Source organism: Ovis canadensis, chromosome 1 (assembly GCF_042477335.2).
Source record: "Ovis canadensis isolate MfBH-ARS-UI-01 breed Bighorn chromosome 1, ARS-UI_OviCan_v2, whole genome shotgun sequence".
In the NCBI taxonomy this organism is placed as follows: Eukaryota; Metazoa; Chordata; class Mammalia; order Artiodactyla; family Bovidae; genus Ovis; species Ovis canadensis.
The window spans coordinates 182,628,527-182,649,489 of NC_091245.1; the positions used below are offsets into that span (position 1 = coordinate 182,628,527).

The following is a 20,963-nucleotide window of genomic DNA, read 5'->3' on the forward strand; positions in this document are numbered from 1 at the left end:
GTCTCTCCTCTATTCCTCCAGCTGCCCACACCTCTTTTCCTCTTCCACCACAGATCTATGGCAGCCTAACTTCTAGCTAACAAGTTAGAAAACTGGATGAAGCATCAATTTGGTATTGTTTTTAAAAAATTATACATAACCAAAAGAAATGACAAATGTTTTAGTGGTTACTGAATATTTAGTGGGTAGACTACACAGAAGAACTGTACAAAAAGATCTTCATGACCAAGATAATCACGATGGTGTGATCACTCACCTAGAGCCAGACATCCTGGAATGTGAAGTCAAGTGGGCCTTAGAAAGCATCACTATGAACAAAGCTAGTGGTGGTGATGGAATTCCAGTGGAGCTATTTCAAATCCTCAAAGATGATGCTGTGAACGTGCTACACTCAATAGGCCAGCAAACTGGAAAACTCAGTTGTAATTCCAATCCAAAAGAAAGGCAATGCCAAAGAACGCTCAAACTACCACACAAATGCACTCATCTCACACGCTAGTAAAGTAATGCTCAAAATTCTCCAAGCCAGGCTTCAGCCATACGTGAACCATGAACTTCCAGATGTTCAAGCTGGTTTTAGAAAAGGCAGAGGAACCAGAGATCAAATTGCCAACATCTGCTGGATCATGGAAAAAGTAAGAGAGTTCCAGAAAAACATCTATTTCTGCTTGATTGACTATGCCAAAGCCTTTGACTGTGTGGACCACAATAAACTGTGGAAAATTCTGAAAGAGATGGGAATACCAGACCACCTAACCTGCCTCTTGAGAAACCTGTAGGCAGGTCAGGAAGCAACAGTTAGAACTGGACATGGAACAACAGACTGGTTCCAAACAGGAAAAGGAGTACGTCAAGGCTGTATATGTTGTCACCCTGCTTATTTAACTTATATGTTAAATTAATGAGAAATGCTGGGCTGGAAGAAGCACAAGCTGGAATCAAGATTGCCGGGAGAAATATCAACAACCTCAGATATGCAGATGACACCACCTTATGGCAGAAAGTGAAGAGGAACTAAAAAGCCTCTTGGTGAAAGTGAAAGAGGAGAGTGAAAAAGTTGGCTTAAAGCTCAACATTCAGAAAACGAAGATCATGGCATCTGGTCCCATCACTTCATGGGAAATAGACGGGGAAACAGTGGAAATAGTGTCAGACTTTATTTTTTGGGGGCTCCAAAATCACTGCAGATGGTGACTGCAGCCATGAAATTAAAAGACGCTTACTCCTTGGAAGAAAAGTTATGACCAACCTAGATAGCATATTCAAAAGCAGAGATATTACTTTGTCAACAAAGGTCCGTCTAGTCAAGGCTATGGTTCTTCCTGTGGTCATGTATGGATGTGAAAGTTCGACTGTGAAGAAAGCTGAGTGCCGAAGAATTGATGTTTTTGAACTGTGGTGTTGGAGAAGACTCTTGAGAGTCCCTTGGACTGCAAGGAGATCCAACCAGTCCATTCTAAAGGAAATCAGTCCTGGGTGTTCCCTGGAAGAACTGATGCTAAACCTGAAACTCCGGTACTTTGGCCACCTCATGTGAAGAGTTGACTCATTGGAAAAGACCTTGACGCTGGGAGGGATTGGGGACAGGAGGAGAAGGGGACGACAGTGGATGAGATGGCTGGATGGCATCACCGACTCGACGGACATGAGTTTTGGTCGACTCCGAGAGTTGGTGATGGACAAGGAGGCCTGGCACGATGCGATTTATGGGGTCGCAAAGAGTCAGACATGACTTAGCAACTGAACTGAACTAACTGAAGGTGTAACTGGATAATTCAGGGTATTAATCTGCTGACTAATATTGATATTTAGAAAATTAGAGGTGCCAAGATGTTCTTTCAACCACAGTAATTTTTAGTGGGCTTAGTATAGGAGAAAAGATGCTTAGATATGCATACTTAAAAATAATAGTATCTGATTTATTTATCTTCTAAGCCCTTGTGTTTTCTGGAAAATGTATTAATGAGAGAGGAGCATTATCTGACAGTTAAGAAAGGAAAATGGAAACCATCTGTTCTATGCCAACTAGGCTTATGAACAAACAATATTCTCAATCCTTGAAAGGAAAGGAATAATATAAAACAATCTGAGACTCTAGAAAGAACTGAAATGTTCTCTGAAAATTTTTTAAGTGCTATATATGTTAAAAATAGTATAACTATAACATAGCTGATTATTAAATATGTAATTTGTTTCTTTCTAACAATCCTTCTCCTTTAAATCTAAAGAGTTGATTAATTTCTTCATCTAGTCTTTTGGATAAATACCATGTTCACAGATGCTTGAAATCTAGCCCATCAGTTTCCCTTTAACATGTTTCAAGGAACTTTAGAAGATCATGAACTCTGGAGTACTGACTAACCCAGAACCTGCCTCCATCTCTTACCGGCTGTGTGACTTTGACCAAGCTACTAAAATTCTTAATATTCAGTTTCCTGCCCCATTGAGAATGGCATGATAACCGTACCTACCTCCTATGGTTACTAGGGTGATTAAAGATTTTCATATAGCTAGTGTGAAGTTGCTTTTCTGAGTCTCTGGAGGTGTTTGAAATCAGATTGACTAAGCTTTGGTGTTTTTGTTTGGTAAATTCACTTCCAAGTCTTAGATCAGTGGGGCAAAGAGCTGCTTGTATAATTGTCATCTTTCTGCCTCAAAGCCAAGATGGATTTACCTGTAAGTTTCAGTTTTCACTAAAGATCTCTCTTCAGCTGTGTGTAGTAAGGGTGAAATATCAACTATTAAACTCTTTGAAGCAGGCAAATGTTGAAAGGGGAATTTAGTTAAGTCAATAGAAGTGTGCTAGCTTGGTCTGCCTCTCAGAAAGATCACTGTAATAAAAAGACCAATAAATAAATTAAGGGTATAAAATATACATCTATGCAGAATCTTAGAACCCTTTCTCTAGCACGCAAGTCATTAAAGGAAACGTTGTGTTCTGCCTATTAATTCAACATTTAAAATAGAACCTATCATAGTTCTATGGAAGAAATTTGCAGATGAGAGTTACCGAGTTTCTTTGGATCATATTTTTCTGTATCTCATTAATAGCAACAACAACAACAAATGAATAACAACAACAGTGGTTCTGGTTTTATGTATAGTGGCTGTATGTGTACTACTATTCTAGTGGTTCTTAACAGGGGGACAATTTTGTCCCGTCCTTCCCTCAATCCCTAGGGGACAATAGGCAATGTTTGAAGATAATTCTGATGATCAACGGAGGGGTACCACTGGCATCTAGTGGGTAGAGGCCAGGAAAACTGCTAAACATCTTATGGTGCAGAGGATAATACCAATCTGCCCCCATCAAAGAACTTTCTGGTCCAAACTGTCAATAGCACTGTGCTAAGAAACCCCGTCTTGATTTGATATCACAAAGACACTGACCTTGAGCTATCAGCCACTTCAACATTTAAGATACTCAGTTTATGGAGTAGTCTGATAGTTGAAGGATACACCTAGAAGGAATACCACTTTGAATGTATAATTGGCAGATCTGGATACAGTGCTAAGGAAAGAACTGGTAAAGCAAATAATTGTTTGGTAGCTACTTATGCCAAAAATTATAAGACATAATTTTACATTCCTGAGAAAATTAGACTAATTTTTTCTTTAACCCCAGGAGGTCTAACAATATGAAGTTATGGACTATGCAAATTTATCCTGACACAGATATTTTGAAACAGTTTATAAAAAGCAGTAAATATATATGTATATTTTAAAAAGATAGCCCAAATGAGATATGAAGAATGAGAAGTCATTTTTCTACATCAGATTTTTTCCCCTACTGACCGTATTTTTCAAATGTTTTGCAAGCATTCATGCAAATCACAAACTACACTTCTAACACTATTTCTCTCTGATGGCAAATAAAGCTAAAACTAAGAATTTAAGAACCATTTCTGTATCAGAGTAACTTTCAGCTAAGAGAGCACAACACAAGCTCTAAGGTAGATGTGAAATTTATTTTTAAATTAAGCCACAACTATTTTGCAAACATTACTTCAGAACCACACCACTGTTATAGAATATTGACTCCATATGAAAGGAAGACCAACATAAATGGAAATTGAAAATGAAGAAGATAAAATATGTGAAAGTTATTTTTAACATGGCTAAAATTCAAATATGGAATTTTTTTTTAAAGGTTTCATTGTTAAAGAAAACAGGCATATTTTTCCAATGAAGGAGGATGACTGAAATTGACATTCAGGTGAACATTTGGACACTACCAGTGTGTGATGTTGCACAAAATTGCTCACCTCCAGAATTATCCTCATGCTTTTGAATTTTATTTTGGTTCATGGTACCAGGAGTTAAAATGAATTGAGGGTCTCAGAAAAATTGACTTTTATTTATCTCCACTTGGAACCCCAATTAGTTGCTTCCTAGGCAGGCACTTCTTATTGATGATGAAATCCAAGGTGAAATAACTGGCTTAGCTACAAAGAGAATGGAAGGAAGATCACTGATTTCTGAGCTGCCAATATCTTTTCTTCTCCTCTTTCCTATTTTAACTTCTAGATTTAGCTCCAAAACATTTGCTCTTTCTCCCTTAAGGGGAAATTCTGAGGGGAGGGTAGAGATGGTTTTAGGTTTTTATAGTAGTTTAATTCAAAATTATTAAGTATCTCCTACCAAGCGACCACCACTAAAATCGTTTCTTTAACAGAACAAGGCAAAGGGAGAGATTAAAATATGGGTAAAAAAATATGAAAGGAAACTACAAAACTCTGGCACTGTGAAAGATTCAGAAAAAAAAAAATCCGATATCTGCTTTCAAGATATTTGCAATCTTATTCTAGAGAAAAAAAAAAAAAAAGAATTCCACTTTAAATAGCTAAATAACAGAAAGAAACAGTATAGGTAACAAGGCGTGGTAGAAGCAAAATGCTATGGGGAAGTCGTGTATTTTACATCTTTTCCAACTAGAGGAAAGAGACAGTGGGTCAAATCAAGCTACTCTAGTTTTTGATATTAGTTTTGTAATACAGCTATAATCCCATTACAAAGAACTTCAAGGAACTGACGACATTTTTTTTCTGCCCTGTAGTTTATTGTCTCAAATACTGCTTGAAATATCGGCTATATGCAGTGAGGTCTGTCTGCTCTAACGGTATTTGTTGACCTACATTAAGTTTGGGTCAGCCTGAATAAACGGAGATGTACGCTATACAGGTAACCAGTTAGTCAGATGGTTTGTAGTTAGGCTTTCACTATTTTTACAATGCTTTATTATTAATATTTTCACCCTGAAGACTAGACATTATTCTCAAATAATCTTGTTATTATATGAAACAGTTATATTTATTAAGGGTGCTTCTGGAAGGCTCCAAATGGGGATATGCAGAGGTGGATTTACTATGAATTTAATGGAACTCAAACTTCAGGGTCCCTCACTTGCACAGTCCCCCTCTTCCCCCACAAAGACCCTGTACTTGATTTTTAATCATACTTCTATATTCTTTTCCTTAAAGAGTATCCCCCAAATAGCTTAAGTTTCTGGCAAAATCTTGATCCACCTTGGGTATAAAACAATCTTGAAGGAGTCAAACCTGACTACCCTGAAAGGCCAATTCAAAGAGTGATACAAGATGTACTTTTACAAGCATATACAAATGACATTTCCAAATGTATCCCTCCTATTGTTGTCATCTTCCACCTCAACTCCCTGCCCTCCAGGCAAGGGCTAGATGCCATCTTACTGTTACAAGGTCTCTAGACTCTTTTAAATAAAATCTGTCCATGCAGTGATTGGGAATGATCATAGTGTTTCAATAAAAGATGAAAAATTCAGAGACATAAGATAATTTCTAAGAGTAAAAAGAGAGACAGAAAATGTTTTTAAGTAAACAGTAATACTTATTATACACAGTGAAGGGATACATACATTTGAGAAAAGGAAGGACGTGGAAACTCTCTCAATACAATTTACAGTGGCACCTACTGAAAAGCATGGTGAGTTTATGCAGAGTGTGGGAATTTTTACCACAAATAACACCACGTGTCTGTTTTTTTGGTTTCTGAAAACCCCAAATAAATCCCACAGGCACCTCTAAAGCCCATCATGGAATTCTGACACTTCTGAGTAAGAAGTTCAGAAGAAAATAAAAACTTTGGATGCACTATGTCTGTCTACAGCTTTTCCTATAATGCCCTGTCCTGCTTGTTAAAGAAAACAGAATAAAAGATAACTCAAAAAATGAACAGAATTATCCCAAATGAAATATTAAATTGAAAAATAATAGTTAACTTGTTCATGACTATTTCCTGTTATGTTTTTTCTTTCACTCTTAGAAATGGAGTTAAGAATGCTTCAAATAAAAAATGTAAAGCCCATCCCATCCTATAAAGGGCTAACTCACGTAAACAGGAAGCTTATTAAAAGAGCTTTTCTTGGCTTCCTGGCAAAGACTACATTTTATTTTGGTGGCAGCACCTATTTAAGTAGAAGTCTTTTTGTGGGTAGGGTGAAAAATTAAACATTACAATCCATTAGGCACCCACAGGATTAGAGTTAGTTGAGGGTCTTGTTGACTAGAGGAAACAGGTTGCTCTGAGATCAAGGAACAGGCTTGGTCTAGCCCTGCCCCGTGCATGCTGGGCTTCTCCATCCAGGCATCGCAAATCAACTCCAAGTTCCAAAGGACCCAGCAGACACCAGTTAATAACAGTGCAAAATGTTTCATATGCACTTCAAACTATTCTCTTGTTTCCTTTACATTTAAAAGCTGTTTTATCTGTTTCTCTCTTTGCTTTCCCTTTCTGGGAAGCACTCTAATATAACGGAAAGTTTTGAAATTTGAAATCTTGCTTTCTAGTTCTGCCAAACACCGTGACACCTTGCCTTCCTGAGCCATCATTTTCTGATCTGTAGAATGGGAACTAACAATTCTTCTTTAATCAGTTCAAGCTTTTCATAGGTAAGCATCACCCATCTCGAAAATCACCTGAGGTGAAAATACAAATTTCCTGATTCTCTGCAAGTTAGAAAGCCTTGGAATCTGCATTCGAAGCCCTCTTCCCAGATAACTTTTGTACATGCTAAAGTTTTTGGACCAAAGGATCAGAATCAAATTAAATCACATAGAAGAAATTTATCTGTTAACTGCAAATCAAGATGTGTGTGCTTAGTTGCTCTCATTTAGTGATATTTTCCAGGGTAGCTCAAAGAATGAAAGCAAGGACCATTTTCCCAAAGATCTTGCTTCAAGCCATTCTTGCCATGCCAACAGCATTCCCTTTATCTTCAGTTAGACAGGTAGGTTCACTGGGGGTTAGTGGGGGGAGCAGAGCTGAGGGCTGTGACACAGATGGGACTTCGGCAGAATTTCATTTATGTGACTATACCTACCCCACAGGGTGATATAAGGATTAATTCCTATTTGGTAATTTACTGTGTGTAAAATGCCTTGAGCCCCTTGGAGGAAAGTGCTATATAAATGTAAAATAATAATTATAATAATAATAACCTCAACTATTTAACTGATCAGTGAATTAGCCAGAAGATTTAGGCTGCCAAGGGACAAGGCTGAAACCATTATAAGCAGGAACATTTTACATCATCATATCTCATAACTGTTATCACAAAAAGGGGAAACAAAGGGTGAAAATTAAGATAAATCCATGTTCTCTACTGATTTAAATGACAGAGGATCACTAGTAATGGCTCATGAAAGCCAGGAAATGTAAAAATGACAGCTGCATTGTAATTCTAACTCAGTGTATAAAATCCTGAGATTAAAAAACAAAAAATCCTGAGATTTTACACACTTTGGTCTTTTATTTGTACAGAAAATATCTTACCAGTGCAACATCTGAAATTTAGCATTATTAAGGCATTTGATTGGACTTACCTGATGGCTCAGCTGGTAAAGAATTCACCTGCAATAATGGAGACCTGGCTTCGATCCCTGGGTTGGGGAGATGCCTTGGAGAAGGGGACGGCTACCCACTCCAGTATTCTGGCCTGGAGAATTCCATGGACTGTATAGTCAAAAGGGTCTCAAAGAGTCAGACACGACTGAGCGACTTTCACTTTCACTTTTTTAGGCACTCGACTGTGCTTTTGTTCAGTTGGAATATGTTCACAATTCACTCCTATTGGTAGATAATGGTTTTCCTCTCTGAAAGATATTTATGTTATTCTATGAAATTCCAGGTAATATTTAAATCAGTTATTTGCAAACAATTTGATTCCCATGTATCTTCCTAGGAACACTAGGGATTTAGTTTCCTTCCTTGGAAACTAAAATGTATTGGAGATAACTTTTCTTCCCAGCAAGAAAATATTTCAGTACATAAACTTACATAAGTTCAACTGTCCTCAGTTCTTACATTATTCGTTGTATTTATTTGATTCATTTCATGCAGATCTTTCCACTAAAAGCTCAAGGGGCTAAACCCAGAACTTTCATATACTGAACATGAATCACTTCTTAAACCACAAAAAGCAAAAGAAAGAGCTATAGAAATCTTAATGGGCAAGCTTCAGATGCTCAAAAGCAATTGTTTAGTTACTCTACTTAGTTATGCATCGTTCAAAACACTTTCTAAATCGGGCAAGAAAGGTTCTTTTGTGAAGAATAGGCTTTGGGGCCTTGGACAAGTTTTAATTCTAGTTGTTTTATAGCTCACACACACACAGCGGTTCCGATGTGTATGTAAGGCGGTACTGTACTTCATGTGGCAAAGTTTGAGTTGAGTATTGAAAGGAGAAAGGGAAGAAAGAAAGCGAGGAGGGGAATTGAGCATGTGGTACCCTGTTCTATTTTTCATTATTAATTCCAGCCTCAAAGACTTACGCTTTTAAATTATTCAATACTGAGTGTGTAAAAACAGGTGTAGACTAAGGTGAAGGAATACCAGAAAATAAAGTTAATCAGTATAATTTCAAATTATCTTATAAATACTAAAATTAAGCTTTACTCTCTCTATAAGGAGAAAGGCAGAAAAAAAAAAAAAAACCCACATAGTTTATGATGAATTTTCTTAGCCTGAAGAAGTTAATACTTCCCTGGTGGCTCAGACAGGAAAGCATCTGCCCATAATGTGGGAGACCTGGGTTCAGTCTCTGGGTTGGGAAGATCCCCTGGAGAAGGAAATGGCAACCCACTCCAGTACTCTTGTCTGGAAGTAGTTAATGCTGATGTTCCTGCTGCTAAGTTGCTTCAGTCGTGTCCGACTCCTAGCGACCCCATGGACTGCAGCCTACCAGGCTCCTCCGTCCATGGGATTTGTCAGGCAAGAGTACTGGAGTGGGTTGCCACGCCTTCTCTGAGTTAATACTAGATACACATTTACATTTATTCTGATTTACAAGAAATCATGTGATACCTAATCCCTAAGATTACAAAATATTCCAAATGTGATGAGTTTAAACACAAATACATAAACACACATGTGCACACATCCACACATACATCAAAAATACGGTGTTCTCACTTTAAAGGACCTCTAAAAAGGGGAGAAGAAAACGGGTATACAAAACAAATGAATCAACCGGGGTCACCAGCAGAGAGCAAATCTAGTTAAGTGCTGCCGATAATCATTTATATTACAAACATTTTAAAAACCCATCTTTTCTTGACAGATGTCCTTTCCTCCAGTATAGCTAATATGGTGGCCAGTGCCCTGATCTTCTAGTCACACTGGCATTTCTTGCCCTTGCATCACAAGCTCAGCTGTACTCATCAAAGTGGAGAAGCTGACAGCATTGTCTGAAAGACACAGCTCGGGATAATTGCTCCTTGTAGTTCCCCTGTCAATGAATATTATCATATTCTTCTCATGAATAAGTTTACTGTACTTTTTTTTTTTTTTCTTCACACTTAGCCACTAAGCACACTACTATTCTTTTAATGAGATGGACTAAACATGACAGTGTGAGCTTTGGCCTAACAATCTCAAGATTCTATTTTAAAGCCTCTGTGTTCATATTTTTTAAAAATGATCTTTGTCCAGAAGAAATAAAAGTTACACTAATTTTTTACTTGACATTATTGTTTTCTTAAGAAGGCTAACTAAATATTCAATGGATAGGCACAAAGCAAAGAAAAAAGCACATGAGGCTAGCAAACATACTCTCTTACTGAATTTCTTTCACTTAAATGTATAATGGAATCCTCTGCACAATATGTTTTCTTTTCCCATCATGTTAGACTGAAGGATAGTTCTTGGGCAAAAGTAGAAAAAACATACTTTCAGTCTTCTCGTGATCTACACCTTTGAAATGTTAGCCTCTCTTTAGTTTTAAATGCTAGCCAATTATGAAGGAAAACATTTCAATGTACTACTGTCACCAATAATAGCAGCAGCAACAGTAATGATAATGATATTAACATCAACATTTATTGAACTCTTAGATGGCTCAGATGGTAAAGAATCTGCCTACAGTGCAGGAGACCCTGGGTCAGGAAGATCCCCTGAAGAAGGAAATGGCTACCTACTCCAGTATTCTTGCGTGGTAAAACTCATGGACAGAAGAGCCCGGTGGTGCATAATCCATAGGGTCACTAAGAGTCAGACACAACTCAGCAACTAACACCTTAGATGCCCTAGGCACCACTATCATCATAGGAACTGACTCACTAAATCTCCACAACAACTCTACCAGGTAATAATATTATCACTCCCATTTTTTGGATGAGAAAATATATGCACAGAGAGGTTAAAATTTATGCAAGATTGCACAGACAGTAAGTAGAGGAGTCAGGATTCAAATGGAGGGAGCCAGAGTCTGCCACATAATGAGCATTTGACCCCACAGGGCTGAGTGTTCCTTCTTCTCCTAAAGCTCGTCCCCAAGTGGCCAGTGATCAGTGTTTACTTCCCCTGCTGAACACTTATGCATGTGTTGACACATAGCCTGTTGTGAATAACACTCATGATTAAAAGCTCAGTATCTGGAGGCATATATAAGAGATTTATCCTATATATCAGCAGTGTTTAACTCTACCAATATCTGCCTCGGCTTCCTCCTATGTAAAACGGTAATAAATAATACCAATTTCATTCGTTGTTGTGAAGGTTAAATGGCATAAGACACATTTAAAGCTCAATGGAAGGTCAATGAATAATAAATGTTAGCTTCATTATTACTGAGCTTAATCTCTTAATATATATATAATCCCTTTCCCCAATTAGATTGCATTTCTTTTCACAGAAATTATCATTATGAATTCTCATTGTTTTGTGTTGGGCTTTCCAACTGTTTAATATATGTGGCTGAAATCTTAGTTGTCTTGGGCATCACTGTAATAATATAGGTGGTGCAGTGGTAAAGAGTCTGCCTGCTAATACAAGAGACACAGGAGTCACACGTTTGATCCCTGGGTCAGGAAGATCCCCTGAAGGAGGAAATGGCAACCCACTCCAGTATTCTTGCCTGGATTATCCCATGGACAGAGGAGCCTGGTGGGCTACAGTCTGTAGCATTGCAAAGAGTTGAACAGAACTGAGCAACCAAGTACACCCATACACACAACTCCTTAAATTTCATTAACAATTCTGTCAGGTAATATATGTATTTATAATATTCTAAATAATAAAGTATTTAGACCAATATCCAAAATTAAGTGAGCACTTACTATCTGCCTGGAACTCTGTCAAGTGCATTATGGCAATATCTCATTTAATTCTCCCCAAACCTCTCAACTATGGACTTTTAAAATCTCCATTTTACACAAGAGGAAACTGAGGCCCTCAGGTCACACAGCTAAGCGTTTCAGAATGTGAATCTTTAACCACAACCCTATACAATCTGGTAAAGAATGAATGTAAGGTAGGTATTCAATAAATATTTGTTCCTGATGATGAATTGACTATTATCTTAATTATTTCTGTTACCAGAAAACCGTGCTTAAAGCAAACTAATGTGGCCTAGCTAATATCATTCATTCATTAGTTAACTATTGAAAAGAGATTACTGTGTGCTAGGTACATGCCACATACTGGCAATAAAAAAAATACTATGGATCTAAAATTTTCTCATCAAAAGTAATTAAGAATTTAATATAATTTCACTTACTATCATTTTCTATGTCAATTCTTATAAAAATCAAATGTCTTCCTCTCTCCCTTTCCCTCCCTGCCCACTCTTTCTTATTTTTTCTTTTAAACCCAAGTTTCATAGTATTAAATTTATATAGATTTTCACCAATAAGAAGCTTATAAGTCAAGGCAAGGAATCATTTTAATTATATTTACTCTTCATTTTGAGGATATTTCTTTTTCATATCTGACAAAGACTTTTGAAGTGACTAAATAAAGGCAAAGCAACCTGATTTAAAAAAAATTCTTTCATGTACAATCTTTTGTCTGTAATATTCTCATAAAAGCTTCGAAATTTTAAAAGAAGGTTTTAGCTGTTTTTGTTCTTTTCAAATTGGCAAAATTTGATTTTTTTCTTCACATGTTTGGATTTCCTTTAAAGTCAACAAAGAGGAAAACAAGAGCATATTCAGGTTTTAAAATACACTCGTCATTGGTGCCCTGGCATCATCAACTAATATCAGCATCACTCTGAAAACTATGTTTCAATTCTTTAAAAAAAAAGAAAGAGTTGAAAATGTACCCACAGAACTCACACAAAACCAAGACTACTATCTTAGGAAGAGAAAATGTTTAAGGGCAATGGGAGACCATGATTATTGATATTAACAAACTTTGTGAATGTTTTGTTTACCTCTGTACAGAAAGTATTTCATTTATCTGTGAATTAAAAATAAATCTATTTAAGGATTTAAGTGGATAATTCAAAAGTCAATAGGCTTCAGGTATACTTTGCAGAATCATTATTTCTTATGTATGACTTTAAGTTATATTGAGTTTACAATAAAAGAAAGTCCCTAAACTTCTGTCATTAAATGATTCAACTAGGCAGAATTATTTAAAATGTAATAACAAAGAAGAACATTCTCTATTTATCCAGAGTGCATACACATGAGAATGACCTTAGGATGTTAAATTCATTCATTAATTAAAGCTACACTTATTGTGTATGTACTATGTACTAGGCATTTAATGGACAATGAAACTACAAAGTCTACACCAGTCTCCTCACTGTTTCTGAACACATCAGATTCTGTCACGGCTCCGGACCCTAGTTCTCCTGATGTTCCATCAAATTAGACTGCCTTGTTCTTTTCTTCTATCAGGTGAAAACCTCATTCATTTTCCAACATCTACTTAAAGATCATTTTCTTTCCACAGTTTCACCTCTCACTCATCTTAGATCAACCGCTTTATTTTTTCCCCTGGCCTCCTTCATTACTTTTTTTACGCCTACTCCAATAGTACCTTTTCATTCTGCTTTATATTGAAGCTATCTGTTTCTGAGTCTCCCTCCTTCTATTGACAGAATCTATTTGGTAAACAACCTGAGAGTAGTGTTCTTGAATCTTTCATCTAAGGTTACAAAAAAAAACCAAAAAACAAAAACACCAGAAAAGAAGCAAAGTGTATCATACTGTTGGCAAAGTAATGGTGTCCAAACAATGCACTGCCATAACCAATGCTCAGTAACTGACTGGTGAATGAGATGGTCATTCATTCAATCATTTATTCACACTTTTTCACTCAATCAACAATTCTATGTGCTCATATTTAGTAGAAAATAAAGGCTGCTTAATCTTCCCTGGTGGCTCAGACCGTAAAGCGTCTGCCTACAATGCAGGACATCTGGGTTCAATCCCTGGGTCAGGAAGATCCCCTGGAGAAGGAAATGGCAAACCACTCCAGTACTCTTGCCTGGAAAATCCCATGGATGGAGGAACCTGGCAGGCAACAGTCCGTGAAGTCACAAAGAGCTGGACAGGACTGAGTGACTTCACTTCACTTAAAGGCTGCTTTGGTAAAAAGAAAAAAAAAAAGTTTCTGTTCATTTGAATAAAACTCTTCTACAAATCAACAGGCTATGAAAAAAATCCATTATAATTACAATTATTGAATCCAACAATGGGCCATCTGAAGAGTACATGTCATCTTAGAGGCAGGAAAACTTGTGATAAACAGAGAATTGCACCAGTTTACTGGTTAACATCACTGCCTCCATACAGCCTGTAGGTATTTATTGACTGGCTTAAACTAATGTGCACTGTGGTACTGGCAGAAGTATATGAATTACCTGCCCAGAGATACTAATAGACATATATAGATATTAAACCAAACAAAACAATTTCATAGCACCACAAGAGAGAAAAGGCTAATGTTTACAAAACTATTTATTGTCCAGACAAGACTATAGAATTCAAACATATTATCTCATTAAATCCTCTTAAAAACACTAAAATGGCTAATGTTTACACACTTTAAGTAAAAATATAACTGAGTATGAGAATTTTAATCAAATTCCCAGAGGCCATAATATTAGGAGGCTGAAGAGCCAGAATTAAAAAGCATAGAAACCTTAGACTTTTCCATTTATGTTATTTATTAGGATCGACTTCTAAATCAAAGAAGTTGAAATCAATGTAGGTATATATTTTAACAGAAGCATTCATGGAACCGTGGGATCTTAATGTAAAGATCAAAAGATAGATTAATAAGGATATTTATTGAGTCTCTCTTGCAGGAGATGCAAGAGATACATTCTGGATGTATTAACTCATTTAATCCTTACAGCATTTTTTGGAGGTGATTAATACTATTACTAATATTATTATTACTAAGATAAGATTATGACATCTGGTCCCATCACTTCATGGCAAGAAAACTGGGGAAAAGGTGGAAACAGTGACAGATTTTATTTTTGGGGGTTCCAAAATCACTGTGGGTTTTGTGGATTGTGGATTATTTTTAATGCAGCCATGAAATTAAAAGATGCTTGCTCCTTGGAAGAAAAGCTATGACAAACCTAGACAGCATATTAATAACCAGAGACATTACTTTGCTGAGAAAGGCCTGTATAGTCAAAGCTATGGTTTTTCCAGTAGTCATGTACAGACGTGAGATTTGGACCATAAAGAAGGCTGAGCACCAAAGAATTGATGTTTCCAAACTGCGGTGCTAGAGAAGACTCTTGGACTGCAAGGAGATCAAATCAGTCAATCCTAAAGGAAATCAACTCTGGATATTCACTGGAAGGACAGATGCTGAAGCTCCAATACTTTGGCCACCTGATGTGAAGAGCCAAATCATTGGAAAAGACCCTGAGGCTGGGAAAGACTGAGGGCAAGGGAAGAAGAGGGCGACAGAGGATGAGATGGTTGGATGACATCATTGACTCAATGGACATGAGTTTGCGCAAACTCCAGGAGATGGTGAAGAACAGGGAAGCCAGGTGTGCTGCAGTCCACGGGGTGGCAAAGTCAGGCACAACTTAGGACTGACCAGCACAACAATATTTTTAGCAGTACTGTTATCACTTTTCAGGATGGAAACTGAGCCATAGAGAAGATAATAAACTTTCCCATGAAGTCACTAAGCTGGTAAGTGGCTGTATAGTAACACTTCTTTTTCTATAGCTCATAGAATTTAACTACTATGCTATACTGCCTTATTAGGCTGTAAGGGTATTTAATGGGATGGTTTGACTAAAGTTGCAAGTAGGGGGCTATTACCACCACATCGGAAGTTACGGCTTCTACATATGAATTTGTGGGGAGGGGGTACTAACATTCAGTCCATAACACTAGCACTTCCCAAACTTTTTCATGTCATGGCACACGTAGAAAGGGGTAATATTTGTTTTGCATGCTTGCTGGGATAAACCGGGAGGGATTTGGAGCCTTGAGGGAGGCTCTGCTGGGACAGATATGACTGGCCCTGGACAGATATGACTGCCCATTTGCCTCCCAGAAGGGATCAATAAGTATCCTACAAAGTTTGGCAAACTACACACCTTACAAAACCATAAACTATTCAGAACACAAACAGTATCAGCCATTATAATCACTGTCTCAGAACCTCATTTTGGATCTTTCATGATTTAGCTGATATCTTTCTGGAAGACATTAGTGTGGAAAGGGGTTTCCTAGGAAGTTGATCAATAATCACTGGAGAAAAGACGAGAACATTTAGAAAACTATGCTGCAAGGGATACATCTCAGTTTACTGAAATAGAGTATTTCTTAATACGAAAATAAAAATCATTGTTTAAATTATGCATCACGTCCAACTAACACTGAGTACTTACATGTGTCAGAGCAGTGCTAGACACGGGAGACCACAAACGAATAAACAATATCTCTCCCTCCAAAGGTTACAATCTATTGATATGAGTAAAGGGCTTTCTATCTAGCTTTGGGAACCAGGCTATAAACGAGCAATAACTCACTGAGGGTAGTACAAACAGTAGAAAAGAAGATGCTGTGAACTGACTAATTAAAACAAAAAGTCATCTGACTACCTATCTCATTTTGGGCTCCTTCCAAAGAAGGGTCTGGGACAAGGACTTGGTGCAGATAGTAATTGGGAAGGGGACCTCAGAAGGCAAGAGTGAAGCAGTGATGAGTGAATCAGAGAGAAGAATTAGCAATAGTAAAGCTATGTCAAAGAGGGCACCAGCAGTGCAATGTCATCAGGATCTCTGAGATATATAGACAGTGCCTCCAAAGATATACATCTGGTAGAGGCTGGAATATTTCTTTTCCAGCTCTGTTCCCCCTTTAGTTAAGAGTTACCCCCACAGGGAAATAAGTTGCCATGCTAGTTCCCCCAAATCCAATGTAGATGTGTTGAGCTCTCCCAGCACTAGAAAAGACCCTGGGCCAGAATGTGGAAGAGCACTACAGAGGCTGGAGTCTGGGCTAATACAGAACTGTTTCAGTGTGGTTAAAATTAGAGGTGAGCTGAGGGATAACAACAGAATGCCCAATACATTGACTAGAGTAACCTGTAAGGACATCTGGGATCTGATCTAGCACAATCTGACCTAAGGAATGGTTGAGGAAAGCTTAGATGGACATCTTACTAAATTACATTCCACAGAAAGTGTCTCTGGTTCCTGCAAGCAGTCAAACTTAGGGGTAATAAATCCTGACACTGTCCAGCTAAGAAACAGGAAAACGCTGATTTGCTCATGGGCCTATCTGATTCTCTGGCTATGAGGTCAAGACTGGAGTCTTAGCAGTTCTTATGAAAATCCTGACACTCATTCACCAATTATTTTCTAGGAATTGATGTGTATTGCTCTTCTTGTGTTTCAGGACAGAAATCTTTGAATTGCTTTAGGGAGTTTTTCCAAAAACAGTGATGTAGTTTTGCATCATTTTGTCATGACTGGACCTACTGAAAATTTCCTGACATTCTGAATTCATGGCAATAATATTTGCGCTGTTGTAGCTGGTTTGTATTTTTTTTGTTGTTTTGTATTAAAGTAGAGGAGAAATAAGAAAAGGTTAAGGATTGCATCTAAATGTATTAAGCTTGAAGGCTTCAACATAAATGAAAAGATTTATAGAAACTTATTAAGATCTTAAAGTTTCTATAAAAATTTCATCATTGCTGACAATATCTACTCTCATTAACTCTGCCCAAGCAGTTCTTGTGTTGCTGTAAGGCTGAAGGTGAGTGTATTTTACAATTTACCAAGCAGTATAGGAGTTTTCTGGAGAATTTTCATTGGAGGCCCAAGGTTAAACAATAGATATTTTTATGATTACAAGAGAACATATATATACTCTTCTCTCTTCTATCATAACATATAAGGAAATAACTATTCTTAATCCCTAGAAACTGTGCTGCTGGTGATGTGGGTACATTATGGCCCTTTATATGAGCATATGTAACTTCTCTTTGACCATGAGTGGACAAGTCTTTTTAAAAGTTCTGGAGGGTGGGGAAGAGCTCCAGGGATCACCCGGGCTCTGTCAGTAAGTTCCAATCTGAGACATCAAATCCAGTTGCACAGAAACCAAATGTCAATATTTACAAAGCTCTTTCCATCTTATATCCTGCTTCCTTTTCTTTTTATGCTTTCTCTTCCCCTTTCTTTCCTCTCTTTTCTTTGATCCTCTTCTTCCCTCTATTCCATTCGCTCTCATTTTTCTCATGCCCAATAATCAGTCCACAGTCTGTACATTCTGAAAGAGGATTCAGTGATGGAAAAGAAAGGGCCTCAAACAAAGCTGTCCTCCAAGACAGAGCACTCTGGAGGGTGGTGGCTGGTGACTGGGGCCAAGCCTGAGGACTAGTGCTCAGGGCTCTGAGACTCTCAACCGAAAGAAGTATTAGGCTTCTGCAGGCTTCATGGCTGTATGAAGCCTCCGATTTCAAAGCTTTCCTGGGCTGACAAGGACTTGCTAATTTCAAACATTCGAACCAATTACTATCACAAAGAACTCTGGACAATAATCAGAGGAGCAGTGTGAGAGTGCTGGGGAGGAACGGCCCTGCAGGTTTCACTCTGCTGCTCTGCCCCTCAACATGGAGTCCATATTCTGCTCCAAGAGTAAATAAAAACACAGTGCAAAATACAAATGTGCTCAATGGGTCCTCCTGGCTGTCTTGTTCTCAGTAATGGGATACATAGGGACCCTGTCCTGCATGTAGTCCAGTAATTTCTGATGGTGTTAATTAAAAACTTTTGATGCTGATTTGAATGGAAAATACCTCAAACAGCGTTTTCTTTATTGAAACACAAGTTCCAAGCCATGGATTATTAGGTTAAGCTCTGTCATCAGTGAGACCAGTATAAATGCTTTTCATACCATCTGCTTTGACAAATAATAATAATAATAGTGATAAACGAAAAAGAAGAGAAACCATTTGGATTGACTCTTTTATTTTAACCTGTTTTTTAAAGGACTAAATTGAAAATCTGTGTCCCTGAATGTGGAACATATGATTTTTTTTAAATCTTTTTTTTTCAAATCCTTGCAGAACATTCAAATCACCCAATGTTCCAGGACCTGAATTTTTTATATTTTAAAATGGGGAAAGCTGCTTAAAATAAGTGAATCAGCTGCTAAGTGATTTCTCTCTGTCTCTTTCTCTACTCTCCCTTTCAAAAGGCTGGAAAAATACTTAAAATGGTGTATGCAGTTGATATGTGCTGCTTAAGAAGCTTAATATAATTATTGAGGACTCAGACTTTCTATTTAAATACAAGAGAGGCAAGGGCAATAGAAGCTGAGTTATGAGCATGCATCGCTTGTGAGGTATGGGGAATGTTTCCAAACGTTTAATCCACTGAGCAAGGTAAGGGGTGCAAAGCAGTTATCCACAGGTTTCTCTGTCCTCCGGGAAACCTGAGAAATCCAGAGAGCAATGTAAGCGGATCGTGTGACAGATGCTGTGCAGGAAGCAGAAAAATGCACTCTGCAACCCAAAGCTTTTGTGAAGCACTAAGCACACCACCAAAACATCCTGATTGATTTCTAAGACTTGTCTCCAATTTTGTTTTTAATTTTCAGTTCACACCAAGGCTTAAAGTCTTGGACACCTACTTTGAGAGTTCCCTTGAATATCGCCTCACAGATGACATCTTCTCTTTTTCTCTTCTGTGTTTCCATATACCTATCATTTTCCATTTCCTAACCTGTTTATTCAAACTGTCTGTAACATTATCTAAATCCTTGAAAGACCACAAGATTTTCCTTCTTCATCCTGAAGGTCTTCATCACTCTTGCTCTTGTTTTGATTTACAGATCTCTACCAGTGGAAAATTTTGAAAGAGATGGGAATACCAGACCACCTGACCTGCCTCTTGAGAAACCTATATGCAGGTCAGGAAGCAACAGTTAGAACTGGACATGCAACAACAGACTGGTTCCAACCAGGAAAAGGAGTACGTCAAGGCTGTATATGGTCACCCTCCTTATTTAACTTATATGCAGAGTACATCATGAGAAACGCTGGACTGGAAGAAGCACAAGCTGGAATTAAGATTGCCGGGAGAAATACCAATAACCTCAGATATGCAGATGACACCACCCTTATGGCAGAAAGAGGAACTAAAAAGCCTCTTGATGAAAGTGAAAGAGGAGAGTGAAAAAGTTGGCTTAAAGCTCAACATTCAGAAAACGAAGATCATGGCATCTGGTCCCACCACTTCATGGGAAATAGATGGGGAAACAGTGGAAACAGTGTCAGACTTTATTTTTGGGGGCTCCAAAATCACTGCGGATGGTGACTGCAGCCATGACATTAAAAGACGCTTACTCCTTGGAAGGAAAGTTATGAGCAACCTAGATAGCATATTCAAGAGCAGAGACATTACTTTGCCAACAAAGGTCCCTCTAGTCAAGGCTATGGTTTTTCCTGTGGTCATGGATGGATGTGAGAGTTGGACTGTGAAGAAAGCTGAGTGCCGAAGAATTGATGCTTTTGAACTGTGGTGTTGGAGAAGACTCTTGAGAGTGCCTTGGACTGCAAGGAGATCCAACCAGTCCATCCTAAAGGAGATCAGTCCTAAGTGTTCTTTGGAAGGACTGATGCTAAAGCTGAAACTCCAATACTTTGGCCCCCTCATGCGAAGAGTTGACTCATTGGAAAAGACCTTGATGCTGGGAGGGATTGGGGGCAGGAGGAGAAGGGGATGACAGAGGATGAGATGGCTGGATGACATCACCGACTGATGGACATGAGTCTGAGTGAACTCCGGGAGATGGTGATGGACAGGGAGGCCTGGCATGCTGTGATTCATGGGGTTGCAACGAGTCGGACATGACTGAGCGACTAAACTGAAGTGAACTGAAAGAGGATGAAGTTCTTCATAAAGGCTAAGCACTTTGGCAAGTCTTCTTTCCTTCCCTCCCTCACTGCAGGCTGCACTGACCTCACTCTCTTGGAAAAGTGTACATCATTGGCCTTCTAGCCTGTTGGGACATGATATGATCCTTCAGTAATAACAAAGACAATGATAAAGATAACAGAAAATGCTCACAAAGCAGGTGAAGGGAATGCATAAGGCAACAGAACTAAAACTCCAAAAGGGAAACAGGCCTGAGCAAACCACCACCTGAACTCCTTTGTTCACAGAATTTATGATTTTGCTCCCAGAGAAAATTGATAGGTGA

The 20,963-nt window shown here is 38.1% G+C and overlaps 1 protein-coding gene across 48 annotated transcripts in view; it reads right to left on the reverse strand.

Annotated features, from left to right (window-relative positions):
* The window catches only part of ZBTB20 (zinc finger and BTB domain containing 20), an 838,712-nt gene that overhangs the window by 347,610 nt on the left and 470,139 nt on the right, over positions 1-20,963 (reverse strand). For 3 of the 48 annotated variants that reach the window (XM_069553853.1, XM_069553802.1, XM_069553758.1), the window contains one exon: positions 7,860-8,129. The exons of the other annotated variants lie outside the window; for them this stretch is intronic. The gene's annotated coding sequence lies outside the window, so the exon portion shown is untranslated. The remainder of the gene's footprint in view (positions 1-7,859; positions 8,130-20,963) is intronic. 48 annotated transcript variants of the gene reach the window in all.